This window comes from Hoplias malabaricus, chromosome 16, assembly GCF_029633855.1.
Source record: "Hoplias malabaricus isolate fHopMal1 chromosome 16, fHopMal1.hap1, whole genome shotgun sequence".
NCBI classification, from domain to species: domain Eukaryota; kingdom Metazoa; phylum Chordata; class Actinopteri; order Characiformes; family Erythrinidae; genus Hoplias; species Hoplias malabaricus.
In genome coordinates, this window is record NC_089815.1 from 9,408,739 (window position 1) to 9,422,119 (window position 13,381).

The 13,381-nt window shown below is 36.2% G+C and overlaps 1 protein-coding gene across 1 annotated transcript in view; it reads left to right on the forward strand.

Moving 5' to 3' along the window:
* Positions 1-1,164: 1,164 nt before the first annotated feature.
* Positions 1,165-13,381, forward strand: part of tp53i11a (tumor protein p53 inducible protein 11a) — a 29,837-nt gene continuing 17,620 nt past the window's right edge. The window contains exon 1 of the mRNA XM_066647692.1: positions 1,165-1,438. The gene's annotated coding sequence lies outside the window, so the exon portion shown is untranslated. The remainder of the gene's footprint in view (positions 1,439-13,381) is intronic.

Below are 13,381 nucleotides of genomic sequence, written 5' to 3' on the forward strand. Positions count from 1 at the left end.
GTCCATTCACAGGCAGCCTTTTTCCCTGCTGTGGTTAAGAAAATACAAGGAACTTTATGGACATATGATAAGTCATCACCTTCTATTGCTAGCAGGAGTCTAGCCTAAGGACTTTCACTGTTGTGGGGTTCTGAATGGGGAGCTGAAACCCATTCCTCAATGTGGAGAATGTTATCCATTACACAGTGCCAAACCTATTTAATCTCAATCTAGACACACTTTTTAAGTTGTAGACAACTCTGCTACAAATTATTTATCTTTAAGCAAAGTATTTTAAGGTTAATCCAATAAACATAACAAAACTGCACAGGAACAAGGCTGGCATACATAGATAATAAATGGCACTTGTTTAATTCATAGTTGCACTATGATTCTGATGATTAAACATTACAAACTAACACAACTGGCATCACAAGTATACATTGTTTTGTTTACAGGACCATGATGTACACCTAGAGCTATCATCATTCAAGCTTTTTAACAGAGTAAAATCTTCAGGACAACACAAGGACAATGGATCCTGCATTGATTGGTGAAGCAGCTATTCTTTTAGGGTCAAACCCATTTACTACCACTTTACTCACCCAAACACTGTCACATTTACTAATCAATGACCTGCTTTGGCTTCCCCAATTAACCAACAAAGGTTCAAAACAGATAGAAATTATGTCACAGTTCACAAACAGTGGGCCTTTTATTTTATTTGCTCCAAGTGGGCCAAAATCGCTGCTAATATTTACACCTACATAAAAAGATGCTTAGCATGGATGCATTTGGAAGCAAAACAACCCCTGGTTTGTCTGCTTTTGGAAAAAGTCATATTATAGATGGATATTTACATATTATGAGCTTACTGAAATTAAATAAAGAACAATACAAATGACATTAGGGCTGCACCAGTCAACAGGTCTAAAGTGACTGTAGTTTATTTTTATGAAACATATTGGTTAACAGCTTAAATGGGCATTATTTGAAATTATAAACATCCTTCAAAATATTTGAATATAAGATCAAAACCTTTTCTTTTAAAACATTATTATAAATATAAGCCAGAGCGGGAAGTTCCCTGATAGCTAACTGGGCGGCTTGTGTTTCAGAATAAAACACTTTAGCACAACACCAAACTGACGGTTGACTGTTTTGGACAAACAGACGTCCGGTTGGTGTCGTCTGTCAAACCTTTTGGGAACCCTTGACGTAGGAGATGGTTTTTAACCACGAGTAACCAGTTCTGAAGAGAAGACTGAGTGGGAGAGTTTCTAAAGAAGGGGCAAAACATCTAACCGTTACGGTATATTTAAATAATTCGCGCGAAATACTGTACTGCATTCATTACGGTAAGCGCTTGGCTCGTGTTTGATAGTCGTTTGCAAAACTGTAGCAGGGCAATGTAAAATATTCTCTCACAAACAAAGGATTTCCCACGAAAAAGTACGAGGTGAGCAGTTCATTGTTTTATTATTTGAAAGTAATTCAGGTTGGGAGTAATTTCACACCGAAATAGCCGTTCGTCTTTAATATACTTACTGTCACAGTTTTGGAAAGAGGACAAAAGTGTTCACTAACCTTATCTCTCCACTTTCCCATAAGGAGGCAGCCAGCGTTAACGATAGTTATCAGGGTTTTGGGTGGTACATAGACAACAGAGTACACATATTTAACGTTTGTATTGTTTCTGCTTTGTCTGGCCCTCGTTTGTCCTTTCATTTCCAGAATGAGTATTTATTGCCGAGTAGTAACTGAGAATTTCAAATGACGGTGATTTGTTGAATGGGGAATTCAGCTGAAAAAGTAATGTTATCGTTAGAGCTTAATGCGTGTACACGAACCGTTTATAAAATGCTGTATTGTATTTTAACGGTCAGCACCTGAGCAAGAGTTACGAAGGAGGTGGCTCTTTTTCGTGTTGATTATAATAGCTTCGCACCATTAAGTCAAATGTCTTTAGCTGGAAACATTCAGAGAAACCTTTCTCCGCAAGAGTTTCATCCCAATATGTGTCAGTGTGTGACACACTTCTATATCAAACAGTAAGGTGTGTGAATAACAGCAGCTGACGTAGCTTATACTTTGTCTCAAAGAAGTGGTATTGATAATGCTATCTTAATTTTGTGTGTGTATGTGTCTGTGTGTGTGTAAAGCCCACGTTCAAAAGCAACGTACCAGATGAAAGAAAAATAAATACATTTCTTCAAAGAGGATTGCATTTTACAGCGAAGAAATTTAAATCTATTTTAAGCCCATTGCTCTCTTTAGGATCCTTTTACTCGATATTGATAAATGTTGACCAGGTTTCCTCACTGACCAGCTAAATGCGTTTTCTGTGTTATTCTGTTGTTTAGCAAAGAGGTCTCATCAGAGTAATCTACTTCAGATTAATCAAAATAGTAAAACATAATTTGTTGTTCTTTTATAATAGTATGAATGTACTGTCAGTATTATTCAAGGGCTGTTGAAAGAACAGAACATTCTTGATGATGGTGAACTGGATGCTTGTAATGTTAGCCTTTGTCTACTCAGAAATATCTTGGTTATAATGTAGAAGTTTGTTTTAGAGTCATTTTAAATATGATCTTTGTATGATTATCATGGCTGTCCAAAAAAAAAAAAATCTTAATTTTTATATGTATTTTTCTGACTTACTGTGTCTCAGGAAATTTACATTTTCCACAAACCAAAGAAAAGCTTAAAAATGACTTTTATTACTTTTTATAATATAATTACTTTTTACTTTTATAGTAATGTCAACATACATTTGAAGTTATGGAGGGCTTTTGAGTGTTCCTGTAAACTTGCCACTTTGTAGATAATATTAAAAGGAATATGAAAAGTCTTTTCCATCATTTGTGGCTCATTTACATAGTGGCATGCTTTTTATAGGTCTTTTTCTGGACCTGTTTTACCTAAGATGTTCAGTAAATTGTCCATTTACTCTGCAATTTTGTGCCAGGATTGCTCACTTTTGGCACACTTAAACACAGTAGGTGAGCCGACTCTCAAATGTTTGAAATTTGTGAGGACTGTTATCACTTCGATCATTCTTGAAAGACCTAAGATGATCTGAAAGCTGTTAATGATTAATGAGGTATGCAAGCAAAATGAACAGATAAAATTTTAAATCAGAACATTTAGCTTGAATATATGTTAAAACCCCAAGCATGATTCACATTAAAACACAAATTACTCAGTTATATACTTTTTTGCTGGAGTTTTATTAACTTATTTGCTATGAAACAAAAACATGAAACCATGAAACGTGTAAGTTAGCTTCTGGTAATGCCAATCCAGAAACATTCTATACGTCTTTACATTGTTTTTCTACAGAAATGAACATTGAATTTTTTAAAAGTGCATTCATGTTAGTTTTGGGTGCTGCTTTGAGGAGTGCTTACCCAGTTATTGGTCTCAAGTCAGGTTTATTGCTTGGAAGCACAGTAGCTAGAAATTGGGTGGTAATTGGATGATAATAATGTAGTTATAGTAAAGGTGGATATGGCTAGATTTGAACTGAAATCACCCTTGCATTTGGTACCGTGAATCCACAGGAAGTAATGCAGGTGGTTTTGTGCTGCTCACAATACTGTTTGATCATACATTACCCATGAAATGTGGGGGTTTGTAGAATAATGCATCAGGTTTGTGTGGTGCAGTTAGTCAGTATGATCTGAAATTACTAGAATGCAATCAGGTGAGAACAGTGACTGATAAAATACTTTTAGAAAAAGCTGTGGCCTTGGGGTTTAATTTAGACACTGTTACTACAGTACATTGTGAAAATAAAAAACCCTTTGTTTACTGTGTTTAGAAAAAAAAGTGAATAAATCTGAGTGTGTCTGGGTGTTTGTGAGAAAAACTTGGTTTCTGATACATGATGGAGACATGACGCTTGAGTCATTTCTCCCATGTAAATGTCAAGGGCAATGAATCCAACATCAGAACCTGTGGTGCCACTGCACTGTGTCCTTAAAATATGGGCTAGATGTAATATTCAGAGAAAATTTAATCTTGTATTTTTCTGTATGTCCCTAATGAATGTGATGCTCTGATGAGAAAATATCATTGCAGGTAGACAAGCCCTGACAAGTTCTGTCCCTGCATATTGAGCTTGTCATGCAGTTGAGCAATAACACATAAATGTGGTGGGAAATGATTTGATTTGTGAATATATTTTACAGGGATCAGGAGAATATGATAACTACATGACCTTATACCAGAGCTAGTTTTTGCTGTTTACACTATGAACAGACATTATCCCAACAACAGTGAGACAGTGCAGCATTTTTAACTATCAAACTGGGATTGTAAGGGAACAAATATCTACACCGCATTAAAAGGCTTGTGATTTTTACTGGAAGATTAATTGACAGTCTGTGTTTTAAGCCTGCTGAGGATGTCTTTAATTAGGTTTATTTATTAGCTTGTTTTTGATTTTACTTGATTTGGAGTGTGCACTGTGGGTATAGTGTCTTATGAAAAAAAGTGGACCACAGTATGTATTGGACAATACTTAGTATGAAAATATCTGGGCATAAATGTTTCTTGGAGTGTTAAAGGGATTAAGATTATAGCATGTGTTTGAGGTAATGTACATGATGCTTCTTTACCAGCCACTTTTCTATCATCAAAAACATTTTCTCTGAAACAGTGCTGATGTAATCTAAATTTAAATAACATGAAATAGACTGGTGTTAAAAGTCTCACTGAAACCTGCCACTTATATATATTTGGCCCTTGTTATCCCTGTGGGATTGGTTCCAGGATCCTTAGTGGATAGCTATATCAGTGGATGCTCAATTCTCTTAATATTTTAATAAATTCTGATAAAATGGTGTGTTATTTGCATATAACTACACAGGTTCTCATGTACACTTTAAATTATCCCAAGGATATGGAGTGTTGTACATATTATTTTTTATTTTTCCATTTACTCTCTGTTTGTATAAGTAAATGGATATAAAAATGTGTTAGAATCAACATAAAAAAACTAATAATTAAAAACACTAGGAATGTGGAACTTCACATTTGTTATTGAAACTGCCAAAGAGGAAACATACTTTTTTATAACAAATAACAGCAAGTTGTGGGTCAGCAGACAAAACTGCTCTTATATGGAGCACAACTTGCATTATCTTTTTGTTCATCACTGAGAGTGAGAAAATCTACAGTCAAATCCCTACTAGCAGGATGTCATAAATGCTTTATTTTGGGAATATGTCACTCTTTGCTGTTATAAGACACAGATACAAACAGATGAATTATACCTCTAGCAAGTAGGCAACAGTCCTGCATCAGTGAGTTTGTATGTGTTAGTATTAATGTTCAGGTCAAATACACAACCTGGAATACTGTAATGTACACAGAACCAGAATGGGATTTTGTGTAATATGGATTTAGGTGATCAATAGAATTCACTTAAACAGTGAAAGTGTGAAGGCTCTCATTGCAAAAAAAAAAAAAAAAAGCCGCTCACTACGACATTATATCAATCCCTTTTTACAGCTTCCTTCATCTCTGATATTTTTGCTCAACTATCAACAAGGTGTGTTTGTGCTGTGCTCCATGAAGTGAAACATAAACAGGTTGGATCCCAGTAATGACTCCTAGCACAGAAAGATGACAGGAGCATGAGGGACGTGTGCGGAATGGACCAGAAGGTGGCTGTGATCCCCTCACCAGGGAATTTCTGTGGGAAATGAGGTTTCAAGTCCCTGATGAGAATAATGTTTTGTTGATTTTTCTGTGCAGTTTATCTTAGGTGGGTAGCACCTAATATGAATCCTTTGTTCATAAGGCTTTACAAATACATTCATAAGACATTATATTATATACAACATCTATGTCTAAGGGCGGCACGGTGGCGCAGCAGGTAGTGTAGCAGTCACACAGCTCCAGGGACCTGGAGGTTCGATTCCCGCTCCAGGTGACTGTCTGTGAGGAGTTGGTGTGTTCTCCCTGTGTCCACATGGGTTTCCTCCGGGTGCTCCGGTTTCCTCCCACAGTCCAAAAAACACACGTTGGTAGGTGGATTGGTGACTCAAAAGTGTCCGTAGGTGTGAGTGAATGTGTGTGTGTCTGTGTTGCCCTGTGAAGTACTGGCGCCCCCTCCAGGGTGTATTCCCGCCTTGCGCCCAATGATTCCAGGTAGGCTCTGGCCCCACCGCGACCCTGAATTGGATAAGCTTAGGTTAGCTTAGGTTACAGATAATGAATGAATGAATCTATGTCTAGCATAAGCCATACTAGCATAGCCTATTTGCTCTAATGCAGTTATAATAACATGCAAAACTTTGAAATGAGTAATGAGTTTAAAATGAGTAAATTACTTCAATAAATTCATATACATTGTTTTGCATAAAAGTAATAACTAACTTTATTGAACAAGGAAGGCATTATTCATCCCATATAACATCTTATAAATGTATTTTTAAAGCCTTATGAGTACAAGATTCTTAGGAAGTATTATTGTTGTGTCTGACACACACATACAATCAGCCAGGGGGCTTGAGCAGCTATATCAGTTTTATTGTCCTTTATACAATTTAGATGATGCAGAACAGAAATATCTGCTATGTGTAGAGTATGCCTGAGTTCATGAGCTGCGCTTATAGAGACTCTTTTTCTACTTTAGCTATAAGGCTTATCTTATTTATTTATTTATAAAAGTTGGGTGTATGCCTTTGTTTTGGACACAATATTGTTTAAGGTTAAATTGGTTTCATATATCTTTTGGTTCTGCTTGCAATGCACAGTAAACAGAAGAAGGTTATGCTCCTTATTAAGCAATAGAAAAAGCTAAAATGTAATACAGAAAAGTGAGATCTCATTTATAAAACAATAACAATAATTAAGAGACTTAATCAATTTTTATTAGGCAGTCAATGTGTGATGTGAATTGAGACTTCAATTGACAGTCTGAAGTCATGAAAATACAGTCTTTGTTTTGGGGTAAAGCTTACATCATATAGTCATTTAGTTTGCTCACGTAGTTGGTATTCATCTTAAAGATGACATGTGTCTGCATCCAGTGCTTACCATGAACATAACAAACCAGTAATTAAAGAGTGGCAAGTCTTGTTTGCAGATTGCCTAATTCACTTGCTCTCCAAAGAGTTAGCATGCCATATTTATGATATTTGCACTGTAAATTATTGATATCATTTTGATAATATCCTGCAGAACAGACATTCTGTTAATGCTATCTTTTTAAATGTTTTTTTTTTTCATTTATATTTCTCCGAAATTTCATTGTAGGCAGTTACAACTATTGGCTTGGGCTTGCTCAAATCACCCAGCAAGCTATGGTCAAGCATATGGTTCCTTTGAGACATATGAAGCCAATATATATTTTTTTGTTTATACAAACTGCTGTTAATATGACACCATTGGATTGTTCGTTGTGTTCGGAGGAGACTGTTAACTTTCCAGATCTGCAATGCCAGCTTAACAGACACCGATGCGGGTTGTTATATGTGAAGAAGGTGGGCCACCCTACAAATGCAGAGTGAGCAAAAGCCAATAGGTTTGGAATGGCACTAGATTTTAATACCTGCAATTCACTTTGTGTCCTGAAATTCAGTTTCTATATCAGACAAAAATGAAAATTTTACTGTTATTATCATTAGTTAAAACACCAAAGTTCACAAATGATCAGCACTAATCAACAAATCGCAAAAGTACTTACGTATTGCGTGTTCTTAAGTCCATCAGAATCAAACTAGATGTCTGTTTAGACTATGTCTTTTATTCAAACCCTCAGACAATTAGATTTATTATAATCTAATCTTTTAGTCAACCACTGAATGTTTGTGTTGAAGTTAAGTCATCCACACTGCATAGACTAGACTGCCTTTTGTGTGGCATGCAGCATGATTAATTTAATAGATGGATGGATCCACATTGCACAGCCTGGAATTGCTGCTCTCATCTCTGAACCATCCCTTTAGTTCTAGAAGGGTCCAGGTCAATATTCTGATCAATAGTGCTGATTAAGGCTGCATCTGCATGACCAGTGATGGAGTGCATTAGACCTCCACAAATTATATTTAGTTGAAAAGATGCACAGTAATTACATGTCCACTAATCAGGACATTTATCAACCAGTCATCTGGTACAATAGGCCTATAGCTTGGAAAACTAAATGAACTACGGACATAATCAGAATTGCAAAATTGATTCCATTATGGAATACAATCAGCATCATGGCCTATAGGACTTGGAATCTAACCTAAACTGTTTTCCCCACCAGCATTTTGCCAGATGGTTGAGTTTTTCAGTCTCTAGGCTAATTAGCCCTAGGAGTCTTTCTTGGACCCTGAAAAAAGAGACTCAATAATTAAGTCGTTAAAAATCCAGAATTATGGCATTGTGCACTGCTTGAGTGACAGTATAGTGTACTGTGTAACACTGAATGGGTTTCTGGGGAGAACTGATTTTTTGATTACAGTAAATTTGTTAAAATATCTTCTGTGAATTCACATACTGCAGCTGAATCACAGTAAGACTTTTAAATATATATATTCGGCATATTGCATCATTTTCTTGTTTCCACAACATTATCCAAAAGGCTGTTGTGTTTCTGTGGTGAACATGCATTTGAGGAAGAGGAAATCCCTGCTGGAGGAAATTCCTCAGTTGAGTGGAGTTGGTTGCTTGTCCTTATTGAAATCTAGCATATGTTGTGAATGGCAGATAATGACTACATTGTTAAACACAATCTTGCTATTCCCTTCAGGCATCAACATGCTTTTAAATGATCTTTTAATTCACATGTGCATTTCTTTTTCTTTCTCTTTTTGCAAAAAGTTAGTGAAAGTACCTGGTGATTGTATGTGGACAAATAGGGAACAATGTGGGGGGAAAAAAGGAGGAGAAGCTTTAGAGAAACAGGTGGTGTGTGAGTCAGCTTAGTGTTGATACAACATTAAATGAGCTGAGCTGTTTCAAAATAGACCCTGAAAGCTCCATTAACCTCTGTTATTTTAAGGGCAATTGTGAGAAGATGTCACATATACTGGTGATAGGAAATTGAAATGGAAATGTGGTGGGAAACAGTCCAGAAAATAGTCAACAGTGGAAATATAACTTTACAGTGAATAATCTAATAGGAAATATTCATTGAGTGATTAAGTTACTGAATCACCTTGACCAGTTAATTTGGTCATCTTGCATGATTTTGTTGCTATATGTCCTTAGAATTTATTACATGTATTATACAGTCTAATTTTCTCTTTTAGTATTGAAATCTATGACATCCTCAACATGCATTTGTTTTTCATTTTGTATCCAACAATATACAACCATGTAACCATCCAACAAAATTAAGAAAATATGAAAAAAAAAATTCTCCATGAATTAACACATTTATTTGGGCATGTGGAGCTCTTACCAAACTAATTTGTGAAATAAAACAACCCAGTCTATCTCTTGTGGTCTTTCTATGTCAGAAAATGTAGGATAAATCAAGTGGTTCTAATTTTGTGCTGCACCTTATATAGAGTGCAGGCACTTTAGGATTGTCCTGCTTAGTTCTCAGAGTCTCTGCAATCATAGTGCAGGACCCACTTTTATGTGAGAGTGCTAAGATGAGGGTAAACAAGCAAAAAATGAGTGCAGAGAAATGAGTGTACTGATTAAATATGGCTAAAATAAGAACCGAGAAGGGAATTATGTAAAAACGACTGAAAATTTTGCTCCTTACTCCTGGGCTTTTGCACGTCACTGAGCTATGGCTTATTCTCATTTAAAAGAACCGGCTGAAACTTGTCCCAAAGAGGAATCTGTAGATAGGGTAAAAATCTGCTGTTTTTGTTTGATCTTTGTGGGATTTTGAACAAAGCTTTTCATAGATGAAAAAAATGCCCCTTTTTAACAACTCAGAGGTTGTGGACCTGTATAGATGAAAAGCATGACAACTCAACTGCAGCAGCCTGTCAGTGTTGCAAAGTATGTTCAGTGTTTAAACAAATATAATACATGTTTATTTCTCCCAAAAAATGCTTTACAATTTGTTCCAGTGTAGCATGCTGCTGATGAATCACCTCTGAAGCTGGAATATGGGAATTAATGTCAGCTCTGGTTCATTTCAGGAGGAGTGCACTATTCTTGTGCATTATTTCCACTGGAACGACTCTGAACAGACTTAAGACTAGTGCTACTCACACAGTAGTCTTTCACGGAAAACTAAACCATTGAATACAATGGAGAATGTAAGATAGGAGAATAATTCAGAGCCTGGGGCGTGTCCTGCCTCAGTCCGTGGATTTTGAGGTCATTAAACATCACCATGGAGGAGTAATTTTATGGTAGACAGTTTGCAGCTGTTTGTCCTGTCAGATCCAGAAGACGTGATGTAAAACACAAAATAATATGACATGCCTGACAAATCATCAGCCTTAGAGGTGTTCTAATTTTTTTCAGAGTCTGCTGGAGTTTCTTGCTGCTTGATACCGGCTGAGTATTAGAATAGCTTAGTATAACAGTGTGTGTACACATGCATTCATTTATCCTTTGAAGCTCCTTCTGACATGCATAAGGCTAATGCCTTCACCTATACCTCTCACCATCACAGAGCTTCCTGAATGCTCTTCTTCTGTCTGCCTCTTTTGAACCAACCACTTCTCTCCAAATATGTACTGTGTGGTGAAATATTTAACCTATCAGTTCATGTAATATGCATGGCTTTAAATTCCATCCAGATCTGCCGTGACCTTTCCCAGTTGGGAAGTATGAGAGCATGTTGCCATGGCAAAAGAATATGTGTGAGAAAGCTTGATTAATGTGTGGATGCTAGACATGGCAGAGATCAACATACTCATCTCTGGTGCAGTAGTTCTTGCAAGAAGCTTTGTCACGTCTTGTTGTGGAAAATAGGACTGTCAACACTTGCGCCTCCCCATTGTTTGTGAAGCCCAGAGAACCTTACTTGACAGCAATGTATTGTTAATCATGAGGACGTTAATCGCTAAATGACTGTCGAACTGTTTATTTAGGGTCAAGGGGCCTTAACCACTTACGTGTTACCAAAGTGACAAGCCAAAAAAAAAGGCATGAACTGTTGTCACTGCCAGGCAGTCTCGGCCTGCTGGCTGTTGGCTGATCTATTTTAATGTCTGTTTGACGTATGGTTGGTGTGAAGCTCACGTCAGAAGGAAACTTGTTTAATCTTGGCAAGAACATGTTTTTGAGAATGAGTTGAGTGTTCTGAGTGGGACTGTGCATGGCCATGATTTCAGTGTTTGGGCACTTTTGATTTGAAAATAAGTCATTCTACTAACGTAAGCTCGATATATAAACCAAGTCATTTGTTTTGCTTAATACTTGTTTATAGAATTGGTCTCTTTTTATATGGATTACAATTCACTAGCAAAGCTGCTACTGTGGCATACTGCCATGTTTACTGTTTAACCTCAGTATTATGGGCTGTCAGAAGGAATGGTTGTTTACCTGTTATGAGAGATGACAGATGTTTAGGACAGGGTCCTTGTTTCCTTTTAACAATTATATGCTTGCTGTCCTACATTTCCTCTAAATTTGTGATACTTTCACTTAATGCAGAATTATGCATTGACTTTGATACTTGATATATTGCTTCCAATATTATTGTAATTTTTGATAAGAATATGCAAAATGTACTCATGTCACTGATTTCTGTTTAAATTCATCCAAATTAGCAGCAAATTATACCAGAGTTCTCACTGATACATCCGGACATGTCACAGTATTTTGTATACTCGTATAAGCCTTTGTTAAGACTATGGACACAAGATATAACCGGTATATAATATTGTATTCATTAGGATGTAACAGAGGCTGATATCAAATATCGTATAAGCCTTTGAACACACATCTTATTGAGTACAAGTTATTTTTAATCTAACCCACTCTGTCACATTGAATTAGAGATGGGAAATGACAATCGAATTATATTCATAGCGACAGATATATGACACACAAGGGCACAAAGTGTCTATGATGTGAAGCACCGAATAACATCTATTTGTCAAGCTGTTTTTAAATATGAGTGAGTGGAAACACACCTGTGTGCGGGTATGTATGTGTGTGAGTGAGATATAAGCCAGCCACCTGAGGTGCTTTGCATATAAACAAGGACACAAGGTGTCATTGAGTCTGAACACAATGGCACCCCAGTCTCTACAGGTGAAGGAGTGTCTGAGAAAATGTGTGCTTTGTGGTGTAATTCCAAATTGTGAGTGTTTATGCATGCAGTCAGTCAGTGAATGAGTTACAAGCCAATTCCAAGAGGTTTTTTGTTTTTAAAAAATTTTACTGTAGCTACTTCACTATATTTAAAAAAATCAGATGTCTTTCTGAAATGAAATCATATATTATGCCAAATATTGTACACATTTTTGTAGTACAGTTTTAATTTTTAATGTTTAACTTTTAATATTTAGCGTTTTTTTTTTTTATCTGAGACAAAACTGCCTACTAAATGACTTATATATGAAGTAGAGTAATCACATTTTATCAGAGTCAATGTCTGATAAGTATCTTTGACATATTGAGTCAACGTGTGATATGTCTCTTTGACATATTGTTTTAAAAGCTCACAATTGTGGCTCATCAGAACCGTGAACATTGGTGAGTAACAGATTAAACAATCAAGTGCTGCCCACCTCACCTCAGATTTTGCTTTTGCATCATTGTACATGTTGGAAGAAATGATTGGCTAAAGCGTGGGAAGTCATTGGCAACTGAATACATGACAGCCTCAATCAGTATTACAATGCAATATTACTAGACGATGCAATAGTTTTAACATAAAAGACATTAATGCACAGACACTGTCTGAGATGTCCATGAGGCACATCAGCATGGTTACTCAGTATTCCATTTTCCAATCAATACGTTCACAATCCCTACACCAAACAACAGGTTGAATAAACACATTAATTTCACAATATCAGTTACATGACAATTTATGTCTTTCATCTAAATCTAAAAATGTTGCATTTAAAAGTGTTTAAAAATAAATCATATTGTTAAGAACATCCACCATATAATAATTGAGCCCTAGAAATGAAGAACCATGTGTCAGACATTCCCATTTTGAAGTAGCACTGCTTGCTTGTCCAGCCTTAGTGGTGGAGAAGGTGGTGGCTTAATAAACATTAGGAATGTTTTAGTGACTGCTTTATTTGAAATTGAATGAATCAGCCACTGTCATTTGAGTCTTAAGAGGCGTTTAAAAATAATTTCACATATATAGACCTTGGTAGCAGGAGCTCAATTATAAATTTATTACCAAGGAAACACCAGCTCTGAATATGTTTTTGATCATATGTAAAGCACAAAGTTCATGCCGTTTGAGTTGCCAAGCAACTGCAACTTAACATCCTGTCAAGATAATGAAAAACTGAAG